The following is a 16,919-nucleotide window of genomic DNA, read 5'->3' as shown; positions in this document are numbered from 1 at the left end:
CGTAGTACGGACGGCCGGTGTGTAAATCACAAGGACGCGCGCAGTAAACACGCGCAGCCAACCGGCCCTGTTCAGCACTGGTTTTGCTCGCATGGTTGTCGACCAACCGTGGTATTCCACAGCCAAATACAAGCCACAGGTGTGAGTTTCTGGAACAATGGGTAAGAAACATTTCATTTATACGGGAAATGTGGTTCGTGCAGCGTTGTTAGTAGGGTTTCGATGGAGTTTAGCTTAGCTGGGCTTTTCTACAGCGGAAATTTCCCGATTCATTGAAATAATTGAGTAAGAAGGCTTGTGCAAGCAGCGATAGGTTTCAGCTTTCATTTTCTCTTCCCACCACACAAGTTCCAAGACAAAATGCTTCCGTAAACCTGAAGATCACTTGCTTCGAGATAGACTACAGCAGTTGCAGGTTACAAGCACGCGGATTTTCAGCCACACGAATAACGGTTTATTTGCTCAAACAGTCATACCTAAGATCATTCACACTTGGATGCTATATAGCGACATACGGAAATAAGTTACACTCTGACTGCTGAGTAGGCTCTGCAGCTCGAAAAATGTAGGGGTTGGATTATTCTCTTCGTAAAACCTTCTCTTGTTTGTAGTCTAAGAAAGACTTGTGGAAACTCCCGTACTACTCTACATGAATAACAGCCCAATTGAATTGACGGAATATTATAACGGGAATATGAGTGATAGCGTCACATGGACAAAACGTATTGGTCGTATACACACTCGTAATGTTGCTGAAATCTTTTCGACAGCCAACGACTTGTTTCACCAAGTTGGATTTGACGGGAGAATCAACTGAAAAGCAGCTAAATCTCCTGTTTATGATGTTCTTATGATAGATCCAGTTGGGTTCCAGCTCAGCCCCCCACCAAAGCCAAATTGGTATGCACAGGTCGAATGGTCTCAGTGTTTCTGCACAACACTGACCATCAGTAAAGTTCACTGACTTTAAATCTACTAGATGAGTACCCTTAGAATCACAACATTCATGAGTCACCGAATAAACAGCAACAACCAGGCCAAAACTCGGGCGATCATCAAGCTGTAACTGAATGGGTGACGGCCGATTTGGTGTGTTCAGTAAGGACGGGTTAGGTGGATCACCACGATTATACAACAGGATCCATGAAAGTCATGAGTCACGCAGGAGTGTGTCTTTGCAAGCAGAGACTCGTTCTCCGTACGGTGCGAAAGAAAAAAGAACTCTCACGGAGATAATACAAGTTGCTAAGTTTTCCGAGAAAGTCGAAAAATGCCACTTGTATGCCCAATTTCATGGGTAATTGGACTGTCTCCACTCCATCAGTCGATTTAGGCGAAGTAAACGCGGTTTATGATTTGCTTGGGTTATCAAAAAGGTTAACAGATGTTAGAAACCACTAGGGGAAGCATCTAATTAGCCTGTGTGGTGGGCTTGGAGGCCATTATATTTAAATTACAATAGGACATGCCATAGACAAAATGGCGATGACCATTGAATTTTGTCGTTCTATCCATGTGATTTGCACTCGGACCCTAGCGGGATCAGACTAAGTGCAAGCATAATCACTTGGAAGGTGGTCAATCTGACTGTAGCAACGTGTGTTTCTCAAAACTTTGTTAGGGTGCATCCTCGAGGTGACTATTGATACGAAAAAACAAATGAATCAGTCACTCTGGCGGTGGAAGTATGGTGCACAACTGAGAATTGAAGCATGGTGTCAACAGTAGCAAGGAATTGTTTTTTTCGCGAGGATGAGCATAGCGAACCAGGCCACAGGTCTGACTACATGTAACATCTGACCTCAAACACTGTGCCCTTCGGGCTCGAAAATAAGGTCCGAAACTACATAGAAGATTCTGATCCACGAAAAAACCCCTAGCTTCATGGGTGAAGTGTAAAGCTGCGGTTTCCAAAGAAAAATGGTGTTACTGTTCAAGTATTTGGGAGGAATCTTCGCCGTATAATTTTCTAGCACGAAATTCTGGAACCATTAAAATACGTTTGTCCAGTTTCCACCGGTGAGCATAATGGTGTAGGGCTCTGTGAGCAACACATGTTAACAAGCCAGTACACAAACGTTGCGTCATCAAATGTTCCAAGCCTTCCGCATCAATAGAGGTGGTGGCGATTTTCTCGCCCTTTGGACTAAAAAGCACTTGATTAACTATCTGAAAATAAATTACTCATATGGTTGCTGATAAACTCTCGACGGCCCACGACTGGTTTCGCCCTCTTTGGGGCTCACAGAGTGAGACATAAGGCTGATCGAAGCTCAGGGGCTGCGCCTTCCTGTCGAAGAGTTTCCAGTGGCCCCATGAATAGTTCCTTCCAAGAAAATAGAAAGCGACACCTCCACTATCGTACCGAATGGAACGTGAGGCGGTCCTTCTGCGATACCTTCAGTTGAGGAACACGATCGTAAACAAGACATTCAGCTGCGATCCAATCGAGTCTCCTGTTGAAACTAGATTAATGTGCAAATGAGTGTGTCACCTCATTGACTGTTCCATTTCTAGTGACAGATACTTTTAGGTTTGATCAAATTAGTTGTCACGTTAAGACCAGCAGCTAAAAAAACCTGCTTGTATGCTAAGCACCATACTTGCGAGTTTTCTTCAGACGGCTTGTTTTGCAATAGCACTGGCAATGAAAACATGCCATATTGTGATTTCCAGGCTGATCATCTTGTTCCAGTATGCATCAGAGCAACTTGACATGCATTTCAACGTTTTCTGTTTTGTCAGACGAACAGATCATAAGTGAAGAGTTAAAGCACGGATAGCTGTGCGGTTATTTTTTACCGAAATCCAGGTCGTTTCAAAGCCTCGAATATGCAGCTCAACTCACACATGACGATCACTAAATTATCAACCATGTGAAAGCTGAGTTTGTCGCCGACTGAATGACACAATAGCGTGGCAACATATTGATTGCTGCTCTAAGTAAACGAAGTGCCAGTCTCACTGGTAAATTTCGTCGGATTTTACAAGGTAGAAAATCTCAAGTTTTGTTTAGTGCGAAAGAGCAAGTGAGGTGTTGAGTGAGAGCAGTGGATGAAATTGACCTCCGACGTTTTGAATACTCGCAGCAATCTATTGGTATCACGACCACCCGGTTTTGATCAACCGGCTTGGCAGCTATTCACCGAAAGAGCACTCCAACTCCCTCTACTACAATGGATTATACGCTGATAAGAACAAACAGATTTCGATTCGGAGGAGCTCATCAACAGGCTGAGGGACCACATGTTCTCTGCTATTGCTGATCAGTTTAGCACAGCTGCTGGATTGTGAGGTGTAACTGGTTTTTCGCAACCAACATTCTTTAAGTGATCATCAGAAATCACTGGAAACGTAACGCGACAAAACTTTTAGAAAACCAAGGCCACTAAGCCCAGTAAGTGGAGTGATGAATTAACCTTTTTTGCATAGTCGATGTAATTCTCTTCCGCTCTTTCAAGCGACATTCCAACCTATCTACAAGTGAACAGAAGGAGCGCCCACCGCCTAAAGAAGCAGAATATTAGGGTCAAGGGTGCTGACGAGTCATGTTTCCTATGTTTCATTGAAGAAGTACACATCATCAACTGGAATTCGGCTAATATAGCAATGTGATCAAGTAACAAGTTAACGGCACCAGAATAACTCTGTCACTACTATTCACATGGGCTCACGCTAGCTTCAATTAAAACAACTGACTGTAGTGAGTCGCAGAATTTGAAACTGTTTGGCGTTTTGGTGAGCGGTGCTATTGTCGTCAGTATGCTGTTCAACTGAGCAACACAACTGAGCATTCCCATCGTCAGAACTTCACAGCCTGTTGTGTGTGAGCATTCGGATGTGTCGCAAAATGAGAGAAGAAAATGGGTTACTTGGAGTAGTGTGTTAGCTAAAGATATAAAGGTCAGGCTATCATCATTTACCATGTCATTGGCCTTGCTTCGTGTAAACTTTCGTATCAGGGTAGGCCTAGCAATGGCCTAGATTCAGCTTCTGACCTCACTAACCTATTGACCAGAAGAGGGGATCGATAAAACCCTGTGATCTTCATTACAAAACGCACCGGTATCAGCTAAAATCACATGTATTGATAAACAATTCATTCCGACCACCGGACCAAGGTACAGTAACCACCCTGGATTGAAATTAGTGCAGCTGGTCAACTTCCAGTTTCTCAGCTCAGTCCCTAGTTCAAAAGTCTTATTTGTATTCTTACGTGTACTAGGCTATCAATAAATCTAATATAAAAGTGAAATTACGACACACTCCAAGTATTTGAATTTGCCAGTGGCCCATCTCCACCTACTTATTTCATCTGTAAGCTCCATGCTGTACTTTGTATCTCCCTTCCGTTCACATTCTCATACAAACCAGTATGATCATAGATGTGCCTTCAATATTTCAAGGACTGAAATGCAACTATCCCCCAAATACTGACACCATCTTTAATTCGTTCTACTTGTTCTCAACTGAAAGATGTTCCTCGCAATCCAAAGTTCAGTCAGTGTGTTGCTAGCAAGTGAACCTTTCGGTTTTTTGAGTGATAAGAAAGAGGTTCGTCGGGAACGCTGACAGCTTTAGTTTGAAATGGTCGTTCCATTAGTAATACACCTGCAACTCAGCATGTCCTCTGCGTTGTTTCTTACATTACAATGGAAATGGAGTGTTTGTTAGGTGAAAGTCAATGTGCCCAGATTCATAACGAGATTTTCATGGGAACAACCAAATGCGTCGCTAGGTAGGTGTGCTGTGGATGGTCTCACCATGGGTAATAGATCGGAATAATGGTGGCCTGGATACGCGCTTGGATGGGTCCTACCCAAATGCGCATCGACGATGTCTCCACGATTGGTGGTTAAACGTCCGCAAGCAAATTGCCAGCCTTGACAAACGGACCAACAGTAACCTGATCTATAGGGCTGAGTCGGTCTGTGTATTGTTCATCAAGGGAGAGCCTGGACAATGATCCAAACATAGAGACAGAGGAAGATAAACGCCAAAACTTCAATGTGCCTTGGTTTTCTACTGTAGGACTTGCTTTCTAATACAGCAGTGTAAGACCAACAGAAAGACTGGGTGAGGGTCAATGAATTTTGCGAACAACGGTTGATTGTTTGATTGTGGCCTCCTAAATAGGGTGCACTCTAATGCTTGTTGAATAAAGTTGCAACATGTAAAACTTAAATTCAAGACACTGATCTGGATCGAATTCCTGGTGTTTGGTTTTTGGATGTTCTCATTTCGACAACCGAATGTTTTAGAGCCACACATTCAAATATCCGGTTGACCGAGCAACGGCTCGACAAACGACCAACCACAAACGGATCAATGACAGAAAACAGACGTCTTGTGAGGCATTAGGTAACACAGGATGTGCTTGTGTTGCACACAACGCTACAAGAGCTACACCCACAAAAGAAAGATAGCAACGACAAGTGTGTTTTGCTCATACACGGAATGAGATCAATAAAAAAATGCAGAAACCTTCACAAAGTATTGTTTCGGTGTCCTCCCCAGACACAGATTAGTAGACTGAACACAGAAATAGTTTTAATGATTCCGCTGAACGGCTTATGCCCATCAAGATGAATTAGACTGTTAATTCATCGATCGGGCGAACCAGGAAATCTATATGATCGTCTTCAGAATTACCCAATGGCTACACACGTGAACAAGGCTCGCATTCCATCAGTTCATGTGTCCGGAAGTCAAAATTTTCGGTCAGAAGTTCATAAGCTAAATGAAATTTGAAACCCGGCCAGAGCCAAGTCTGAGCACTTTCGATGTATGGTCCTAGTCATTTTACCGTATACGAGAAACGGAACAACAGATGGAGGCTCCTACGCTCTTCATTCCTTGCTCTTTATTGACAGTGGAAAACACGGTGGAAACAATAATCCAGCAAACCAATGACCCACAGCAGTTTTGTCTATAAAGCACTGAGGATAAGTAAAAGTTTAGACATCAAACAAAGTTCAGGTCTTTTCCAATCATGTATCCAAAATTTGATGCAATGTTTTCTGACCCAAATAGATTTTTAACGTAAATTTTGAAAAATGATGGCATGTTGGATAACAAAAATCGATCCGTCCGAATAGATAGGAACATCCAAGAACCTTGATAACTGACGCTTAACAGTTCATAGTGAATAGTGAGTTTTCGAAGGCCACGATTAAAAACAGTTTCGACATCAATTCACTTGCTAGTTGTTTATCGTGTGTAAGATCTGTTCGAACACGTTCACCTTCGCCTACGTAAGACTCTGAAAAACCAGCCATCGGTTCTGAACCACGTGAGGCGACGATGACGTCCATGCAAAACTCTACCAATGTGTTTAAAATATAGGCTGTCACGTGTGAGGCATCGCTAAGTTGTTGTTGTGAAATCCAAACTAGCAGGCCTTTTTTACCGTAATCAAAGTCAGTGGGCAAACTCAAGAGACCACTAGTTACCCTTGTTTTCGCATCACACACAAGTTTCCTTGTCTCACTGAGGAATCTCTTGGATAACGATTACTGCGGACTGTACAGGGAGCCATAGTTCTGTGTGTACCTCCCAAATTCTGACCAAAATCAAGCAGCTTAGAAGTGCAGCTCCAGATGAACTATGTCAAGTTTATTGAAATAGACGGATGCAAAGACAGACATATAAATTGATAGTTCGTAAATCTGACGGTCGCTCTGAATAGGCCAGTGAAGGTAAAGACCAAATAAGGCAGATTTTACCCGGCTCAACAGCGATTCTGCCCAGTAAGTAACAAAACACTCAAATCAGTGAGCACCTTGATAAAAAAAACTGGGACTAAAACAATGGGGAAATTGCATGCCATTCTCCGAGGTACAATTCCAAAAACACTTAGATCCCTTAGATCGAGGTGCAGAAAATTGACGTTTGGTGGAGATGTAGCAAACGATAAACTTTTCCCACCGCACAACTACGATGTGTTGAATAAGACAACGATCGAGCCTATTCTACCAAAATTTCAGGGTTTGATACTAGGCCAATTGATGATGCATGTTAAATGTCACAAATTCTAAGCTTTTAAATTTCCAGCGGAATTCCGATTCATCGACGGAACTTCGCCTTACACCGCAAATGGATATGGAGAGTTTCTAGCGTCACGTCTACAGAATTTTAGAGTGGTTATGAAAAGACGTCACCAACAAGATCAACAAAAAGACCAATACACTAAACTGCTTTGGTTGTGAAAAGTTGTAAACATCCGCGTACACACCAGAGCTTGATTGCGCCCCAAATATGGGGTGTTCTCAACCGGAACTCCGTTTATTCGGAATTAAACAAGCAATCAATTAGTAGCAGGATATACCAACTAACACGAGATCGTATAACGTTTCGTTGACAGACTTTAAGTGATCAAATGTCTCATGTGTGAAGGAATAAATATCTAGAAAGCACTAGAAAACACTCTAGTAGTCACGAATTCAACATGCTGGAAGAATGCCAGCAGTGTGTATGATGGGTCTGCTCTAACGCCCAAACAAATGTTTTACAAAGGCTAGTGTAACGATCATTTGATACAAGGCTACCGTGTCGTGGAAGTTTGTGGCACGGAGGATAGTAAAACGATGGAAACATGTTTCATCAAAACAACTCACATTAACCTGGCTGGAGTGCTATATGCTGAATTCAGCAACTCATTTCTTCCTCCGGATCTTCCTGATTGCAGAATTCTTTTAAACATTTTCTCTCCAAATTATTAAGATGCTTATATTTCGATATTAGTCATAAAGGTTACCGTTCTAGAGCCTTTTGAGTTCTGTTCGCTTTTTTTCATTTCCGCCCACTTTCTTCAAAGCATATCTGACTTTAGTCCATGCGTTTCACTGCAGAAATCTACTTAGGCACTAAAACGCTTGTTGTTACTACTGTCTATAATCTGACTATCACATGTGTTTTCATTTATTGATACTCAGCGTGCCATGCAGCAAACAATAGAGTTGCTTCCTTTTCTGTTGTTGTTCGTACTCTAAAGGTGGTTCTGGAAGACCACTTCAGTCTTAAGAAATTCTCAGATGGTGCAGCTGACATCAGAAAGTTCACAAAGGTTAGCTGTTTCTGCTGGCGTCTGTAAGTCTACAGCACAGGTAGTAGGTACATTCATGTCACGTCGTTCTCCCTTCCTGACGCACATATCCTGGTGAACTCACACCAAATTGGGAGTCATTTAGAGTTTTGCCCTTATTAAAGCTCATCAGCAACGCATACAAATGGCCGTACTGGGGTTTGAATTCCGGTCATCTGACATGCGGGGATCCACTACTTATACACAGCTCCTAGCTATCTAACAAAATAATTCGAGGTCACGTCTGATGTCTACTACTTCTCCAGACAAAAGAAAAAGGCCGATGCTTGTCTGTTCACACTTTCCATTCTCCTCATTGAATAGTGAAACACTGATCTGATATCAGAATCAGCACACAAACCAGGTCGTTTCGCCTGACGTCATGAAGAAACTTGAGCCATTCCGAATTTCTGCGCTTTCTTATGAGACAACATATACAAATTGGGGAACCACTAGGCACGATGTCCGCTAGTCATGCACACCTGCGATTGGTTGACTGCTCTAAAACTAATCACCGACAAAGATGATATTTGTTACCTCCCACATATCCTCGTTGTTGACATACTCTGTTGTTTCAATGGAATGCTCAAATCTCTTCACCCAAATAGTCCTTTGTTCCACACACACACACACACACACACACTACTCTAGTCGTCTTGCACCTTAAGATGAACACGCGAAATAAACACGCACCATCTCGGAAAGTTCAAGCAATTTAGGCTAGAGACTACAATAGTTGGGTCGAGTGATACTCATGTGATAAACAAGTTGCTGCAAGTACTCTATCAGATTTTCCCAGGTCAAGTGTGACTAGGCTGTTGTCTCACAAAATCTCAAATCAGACCAAATCCACTCAGTCAATTTCGATGCTGTTTCACAAGCTGTGCTCCGTCCACGCATGCGATAACACCTGCATTTTTATCAGACACAAAAAAGTTACATGCAAAAGTGACCAAAGTGAAACTTGAAAGATCCAAAGCTTGCAACACCGAAATTTGGAGAGTAGACCAGTACCCATCTTCATTTTTAAAGACGTTTTTATGTTGAGATTCCAACAGTGCGAACAAATTACTGGTCCTGATTTCTAGGAACAACAACAGTGTGCTGCGTTTATATCGTAGTACGAGACACGAAGCAATAAGCCAGACATTTGCATTTAGTGGAGCCCAATGAAGTTGTGCGTTCTTGATCGCGACCAGAAGCCGAATTTTTTTCAGTTTGCCAGCTACTTAAATTGATTCATTGTAAAAATCTTAACTCTAACATCTGAATAAACGAGTGGATTCTGTCAACGTGTTTGACGAAAGAAAACGGTTGTCCTAGGCTTAGTTTCAGTTGCGCTGCTACCTGATACAGTCATCGTTCGGAGACCGACCAGAGATTTACGAAGTAAAATGCGCTCTCCATTTGAGGATGGACGGAAATGTGTTCCCTAGTGAGGGAACCCTTGCTTCACTTTATCGTGCGACCTGTTGTGTACATGACAGCTCACATACTTACTTCATCGTCAGTTGGTAAGTGTGGGCTGAAATTAATAGACCCAAGTGACTTCTGTTGTGAATGCAAAATTAGGCCTACTCCATACTCTGGTGAGTTTGAGACTTCATCACCGGTGTATGAAGTTGCCTGGTGAATCGGTTATCGTCTTCTCAATCGCTATCGATCTCGGTAAAACACATCAGTTAGACATGAGTTGACCCATACAAAGATGTCTTCACCGTGTATTGTATTGTCGGACAGTGATGTCCCATAAGTTGTTTGAAAGAAAGTGTAAACGCAGCATCACTTTGTCGTTCGAAATTTTTCACTCTTAATCTGACCATTGGCACAATCGTTTGGCTAAACCTTACCTGCTCTACTTAACAGTCGGCTGAAACTATGCACTAGAATCCAGAAGCACAATGAATACTCTGTTGCAAATGCTTCCGGAGTGCCAAAATTACGGTTTTGCTACAGAGCATAGCTACCACGGTTGTTTAGCATCCAGAAGAATCCCTCACTTTATGAAAATGATAGATTTTTAGTAGTACTGTTGCTCTCTGTAGTCAGCAGGTAATGAACTGAATCTGTGTGTTTTGACTGCAATGCTACAAGCTCCCTATCGATTGGAAATCCTGTTGCGCAGTGCCATGAACACACCTGAGTTATTACCAAGCGGACACTGAGGAACTAAGGGTATCAGAGGCTTTTGGAAAAATCAAATAATTTTTCTAAAACGTGCCTTTCATCCTAACTGGCTGCTGAATCAGTCTGACCAGTCGTTAACAGCTGGACTTAACTAGCCATCATTTACCTAATAACTATCAAGCCATAGCTATGCAATTTGACCGAATGTTCAACAAAGCTATGGCTGGGTTTTTGAGGACTTTTTTAACACTTATGCAGCGATTTGTACATACTGTTACAATTAAAAGTGGTTTGTTCTTCTCCTGTCTTTTCGTTCTACAAACTAAATTAACCCCTTCGTGATTTCGAAATCAATGTTCCGTCGGTATTCGGAGGGCACCAATTTTCGGCCTATAGTAGAAGTCACCCTAGTGTCCTACCAACAGAACTGACAGACATCAACTTATCGTCCATTGTGTAAAAGCTTAACGAGTAAACCTGGAACCCAAATACACATATGTGAGGTGGGGTAGCGACCGCGGTAACAATCGCCAGTAAGTAAGGGGCGGCGGATTTGAGTTTACTTCAGAGATCCTCTCGCATTAAGGTCAGAAATCATCCCCTATGTACCTTTGTCAGGCATGAGTACTCAGACTACACACGTCTTATAAACAGAAGTGCATTGTCTCTGGGGCTCAACACTCAACAAAGGTCCCTAACGCAGTTTGAAGGACACGAAACGACGCCATCTTACCTGCAAAAGATGCCACGCTAACGAAATAAAGAGATCCTTATAAACTCAAACAGGTGCATTTACGCAGTGAATCTTCTAAAAGAGAAAAGGTGTACTCGAAGTGAGATTTATAGCGTTGTACATCTCAAGATGCGACCAGCCAAGAAGCTAACAGGCCAGATAAAAGTGAATGAAAAGTATTGTACATTAGAACACTGACTACTTCAGGTTTTTCGTTGATGACAGAAAGATGGTAAGGCAGTGACCCCCTGACGTGGCGGTACTCCAAAATCACAAGTATTCCTTTTACAGCTTTTCCATCCTTATGATATTTGGCCGCAAGAGCATAACGCAACATTACCAGCCTAATATTACTGTTAGTTGTTCCCACTTCTTGACAGTTATGCACGAATATTCGAAAGATCAACAACTGTATGCGATGCATGTTTCCGGTCAACTTGCTGACTTAATTTAGTTGTACCGTGGGATGCTACATCTATAGTGATAAGTATAGTTTAATCGCATGTGAACTAAATACAACCTTACGAGTAACCACGTGTCTTTTGAGCCTTTTGCAGCTACCGAAACCACAGTGACATGCAGTGAGGCTGAACTATCTTCCATGTATTCGCTAACCTTCCAATGCTGGCGTCAAGTAATAGCTAGACCCTAAATACCTTTTATAGACAGAGCTGATTTAACTCATGCTCCTCTCTCCTAGGCCTGATGATGTGTTAGTGTTGAAACAGGGAACTGCTAGTACCATCAGCAAAGAATCTACTGACCGCTTTTACTACGTGCTACCGACCAACTGTACACATCTCATTACCGGACTTACCGGATTCAAATAAAGGTGCTGCATAAGATCAGGTCTTCCACGTTTTATCAACTGTGGTGGTTTTGAGTCGTATGTTTTCATAGATTCAGGTGTCATCAAATCAGTCAAGCAATAATTGGAGTTTCTTCTTCGAAAAATTCGCTTGCAATAGAAATGAATTCACTAATAAAGACGGCTTTGCCGCGAGGGAATCTTCAGTGCATGGATTCTGGGTTTGGTGGCAGTGACGAGACCAAATAATCAGGCAATTTGGCAAACACCCCCATCTAATGTTCTGGAAAAGGACGCAAAAACCAGTCGTTCCCAACGAATTAGCTCAATTCAAAGTTTTCATTCATATCACTGTATGAACCTACACAGAATGAGAATTTACTATACCTTCTTATCCTCAACCTCAATTTTCCGAGTTCAAACGGTCATCTTATTTACCAGTGTGAACTCTGCTTGTGCACCATCCGTTTGGGTTACTCAGAGATATTTTTTGCTTCCCATGTTAAGTACATTTCCCAAAAAGTGCCACCTTCGTCAAACACAGGCCGTCCCTATCAGAAGTTCTGCCTTACCGATATGTCGTTAAGCCCCAAAGGGAATTTCAAGCGTACCATTAAATAAGGTGGACGTTTTAACGTGAGAGGCATTAGCGTAACTTATCGGCAAGTTGCACTGGTCCATAATGTTTGTACATAGCCTTTGCGAGACGCTGTTTCAAAGTCCTCACGCAGTAGTTTCATTCATCCACCAACCAATGTTCGCAATCACATTTACCACTTGAACTTAACTGAGATGAGATATGCCGGTAAGACGGGTTTAGCATTGAAACAACTATGGTTGTTGAAGCTGTGCATTTATTCTGAATTTCAGTTGGTTAGGACTTTGCAACACCAGTCTCAGCGGTGCGTTCAAATCAGGAGGCACAAATCGGAGACACAAATGTCTATTTGGCGTTCATGCTCACTCACTACCTTGAGGTAGTGGAAAAATAAGTGCACCATCAAGTCAACAAGTTCGCTCGTGAAGAACGAAAATGGGCCCTGTGATTCCGGTTGGTGTGAATGCTGAGACTGGCAGACTAGACGCAGTCACCTCTGAAGCCGATCGAAGTTTAAAGTGGCGAACATCTGTTTCATTTACATGCTGAAAACCATAAATTTCCTACGAACTAGCAGTTTCTGAAAGTTTCTGTTGAAACGCCGGACAACGCTCCCTCACTTTCTGTTTCATTTACATGCTGAAAACCATAAATTTCCTACGAACTAGCAGTTTCTGAAAGTTTCTGTTGAAACGCCGGACAACGCTTCCCTCACTTAACTTAACACTGACGTAAAACATTGTAATCAGATTTAATGATGCGAGTGCCGGAAAACACGCTGGAACACTAATTAAGGCCCCACCTTCGGTTTATATTTGTTAGCATCTCTTCCCTTTTTGACGGACTGCGGGAATTCCACAAGAGCGCAAGTAACACAAACAGATGTACTGCAAAGCCATCAAACCTGGTAGAATCCCACAACGCTCGCACCTCTTGGTGAAAGCGCTGCTAGTTGTACACAGACCGGCCTTGGCCTATTTGTTTCAAACTGCGATTCCATTACCCATGAAAAATAAAATATACTATCATTATTCCAAGCCCTGATATGTAGATGAATTACTCTATTTGGTAGCATCCATTTGAAGCCATTTTACGAATAGTGGGGGTTTTCCTTGCGCCGAAGATGGAAGTTAAACTGTCACCAAGAATATCCTTCGGTTCTTCCAAACGATAAAGACTAGAGTTCCAAGGCTATAAAAAATTACTGGGATTCTCAAGCCGGATAGGGTAAATTAAACGCTAACACAGGATAGGATGTGCATCTGTATCAATAAACACGATTTCCTCAATCAGTATCCAACCGTGCGCAATGGGACATCCTTCTTTATAGGAAGCCTCAGAGGACCAGCAATTAAGCACCTCAAGCAAAGTTGGACGAGAATGTTTAGGATCCTCGTTTTTAATCGAGTCTAACATAAACGGCACCCTAGTACACACAAGAAACAGTGAACGAAATGATATGTTGAAGAAGCAACATCTGGGCCGAGGATGTGATAAAATGTATTAGATAGAAGGCTGCATGTTTCACGCGCACCTCATTATTACAAGGAAAAATCTGAGCTACCCTGCGAAAGGCTTTGCAAAGGCTGGATGCCTTCAGTCCCTGACGACAGCTGTGCACCTCTGTCCACTGAAATCAATGCATCAGTATTGGGAAACTTCACCGCCATGTGAAAATAAAGATCTTTCTTGGGTAAAAATCCCGAAATGACACAGAATTATTTCCAACTATGGACATACCCCAGTAATTGTCATACCATATCATCATCATCATCATCGGTAGCATGACATCAGTGTTCAACACTGATGCTTCACTACCGTACTTGTGTATGTGCAGTTCATGGTTGTACGTGGGCTGGGATACTGCCATGGCGCCCACACCCAGACAGGAGGACGATTAGGGTCCTCGACCAAAGCCTTTGGCTCAAAAGCCTAACCGCAGGGCAGCGGTGTTTGGCGGGAAGTGCCAATGCATTATCATTTCTACGGAACAAGTCGCCACATGTTCCAACCCCCCACCTGGAGGGCCAGGAGACTGTGTTCTTCAGACCTCTAACCATTGACCAACCTGGTATGAGAGACTCTGTGAGTGTCGCGAGACACTCTCCAGTATAGTTCAATGGATAACTGAGGTGCGCAAACCATCACACCACTGTAAGATCTAGTCTTTTTGTGACTGTGTCATATCATAATTCTCATCCGATTTATCAGTAGTGAGATTAAACTTATTACAGATCCGCGCGAAGGAGACCTGATAAGTTATTCCATTGTGCTACATAGAAACTCATGTTCTACCGTACTAAACCAAGTGTAGGTTCGGGAAACGTTGAGCCAAGCGAAGTTCTCTGTCCATCGTCAATCTCACTAATTAACAGTAAACCACAGCGGGAAAAACGGCTTCGAATGACTGACGTATCATCAGCATCGACAGCATGACATCAGCGTTCAACACCAATGCTGCCCTGCCGTGTAACCATGATTTACTTAAAAGCCTTATTGTGAAGAAAAGAATAAAGGTAGACGGGAAAGGGACTTAGTGATGGCTTACTACAATCGTGCCGAGGTGCCCACACCTCCTGACACGCATTCAGACAATCTGAATAGAAACTGTCAACATGATTGCCGCTGACGTCGGTTGGTAGCCATATTTTGCAGCTTCTCCAACCAGACGCGGTAGGGATCACGCGTTCTCCATCCTAGAAGGCGAGTAGCACCGATAGCCTCTAAACCTCCCGTAATATCTTTCATATCCTTCTGCCAAGAAACTGAGAGCCAAAAGGACTAAGGATGACACCTAGTATAGCATCATCCGTTGTATTTTTTTGTCAGGACAACACCCCGCCCAGTTTGATCCCCCAAAACTTCCAGGAGATGGAGGTATTCCAGCAATTAGGCGCTAGTCCTCTCGCTCCTACGCTGTGAAGTTCTTTCATTGATAAAGTACGATTAACTTGGTAAAGCTCCTTTCTTAAGTTGAGGAAGAAATCGTGAGCTTTTGGCGAACGTGTCCTTTTTGAACCTGGTTGCATCAGCTCCACATTGTGTCCTGTGTGTAGTGCTGTGTGTAACAACACCTCTGTTCAGCGGGTTTTAATGACACTTTCTATCATCCGCAATGTTACAGTTATCCTAAATGTCTGCTTGTGTGCAACTAGACAAACACACTCTGTAACAAGCACCACCTTCGAAGTTTCTAACATATCCCCCATGGTTTAGGCCACTTTCGGAGAGGATACCCAACTCCTTTATCTCGAAGACTTGCTCCTTTGTTGACTGGTATATAAAGAACCTTCTCTGATGCTCCGAGTCATGACCACATTTATTGCGAAGACATGTACTCCAAACAAATCTCCATGAATTCGGTCATCCGCGACTTGTTGTTTAAATATCATAAGGGGACTGCTCTCACACTTTCGTGCTGGGTTTAGGCACCGTTGTATTAGGCAGGGCCAACTCCTCTCCGTACGCTGTTCGCAAACCACTAAAGATTAGCGCTAACGATCTGTCATAACTGCTTCGTTCCATCAAACTTTTGTCATGTCAAAGTTCAACTTTACCGGCTCTTAACAACTTCCGTGCTATTCATGATGATCCCTGCGTCAAAGTAACCCTATAGTATCGGAAAAATCTTTTATGTACGTCATCTCATTAACTCGATCATTCCAGTAAATGCGTTCTACCATCGTCGATTGTAACCTCCTCCAATACACTTCGTCACATCTAACTTCATGTTCGAGAAGTTGACCTTCGAGGAACTATGGGGGTTTTGCACGCAGAAACTGGAACTATGCATCGTGTTCAGCGTGCGGCGCCGGTGCGCATAAACCTAAATGCCTTCTTGTTGGCTTCTCAGTACCTCGGCATTTTTGTATTCTTCACTTATTCTAAATTTGGATATTCTGATAAATGCCTGAGTTCTGTCATTTATACGTGCCTCGGGATACAAGCAAAAAGTTGGAATCTGTCGCGTTGACTTTGACAGCGTGCATGCATTTGTCTAGTGTATGTACTCATTCTAGATTCGTGTTACTCGGGCTTTGATGAACCATCACGACCATGAAAATGAATACGGATAGCAATACCGCTAAAAAATAAAGGTATCCCAAAGCTTATCATATTGACGGTACACTATATCTATTATTAGACTAAAGGCCTCGCTCTTATAGCATATACTTCAGAACAATCTAGCAGCATCTGTGCATAATATAAACCCCAATCCTCAATTTTACAATTGTCATGTATCCTGCCGAAAGGATATCCATTATGACACCCATACATAACTGTCCGTCACTGAATCCACCTTGGAATGAATACATTACGCCCTATGAAACCAGCCAATTGTTATTTTTGACGCTTCCCTCTCACTTTTTGAGCATACTAGTCAGTGTTCACTCAACGCTCCGCAGGTTTGGAGCATCCGAAAGGATTTGACTACATCCTTCGTCTGTCAGTTACCTTGCTCACAATTTTTCGTTGGATATATGGAAGCAAACATTTCATAATGGTTGGCCGTTCTAAAAATCCAGCCTGTGTATTTTTGTGGCGTTCAAATTCTGTTGTAGGAGCTACA

The 16,919-nt window shown here is 42.7% G+C and overlaps 1 protein-coding gene across 1 annotated transcript in view; it reads right to left on the bottom strand.

The window, feature by feature from the left end:
- T265_03029 (hypothetical protein) overlaps positions 1-16,919 on the bottom strand; it is a gene marked incomplete at both ends in the record, with an annotated part of 48,654 nt that overhangs the window by 30,471 nt on the left and 1,264 nt on the right. The gene's annotated exons all lie outside the window — the stretch shown is intronic.

This window comes from Opisthorchis viverrini, assembly GCF_000715545.1.
Source record: "Opisthorchis viverrini unplaced genomic scaffold opera_v5_41, whole genome shotgun sequence".
In the NCBI taxonomy this organism is placed as follows: domain Eukaryota; kingdom Metazoa; phylum Platyhelminthes; class Trematoda; order Opisthorchiida; family Opisthorchiidae; genus Opisthorchis; species Opisthorchis viverrini.
Note: the sequence above shows the minus strand (reverse complement) of the source record. Positions and strands in the feature narration are given on the sequence as shown.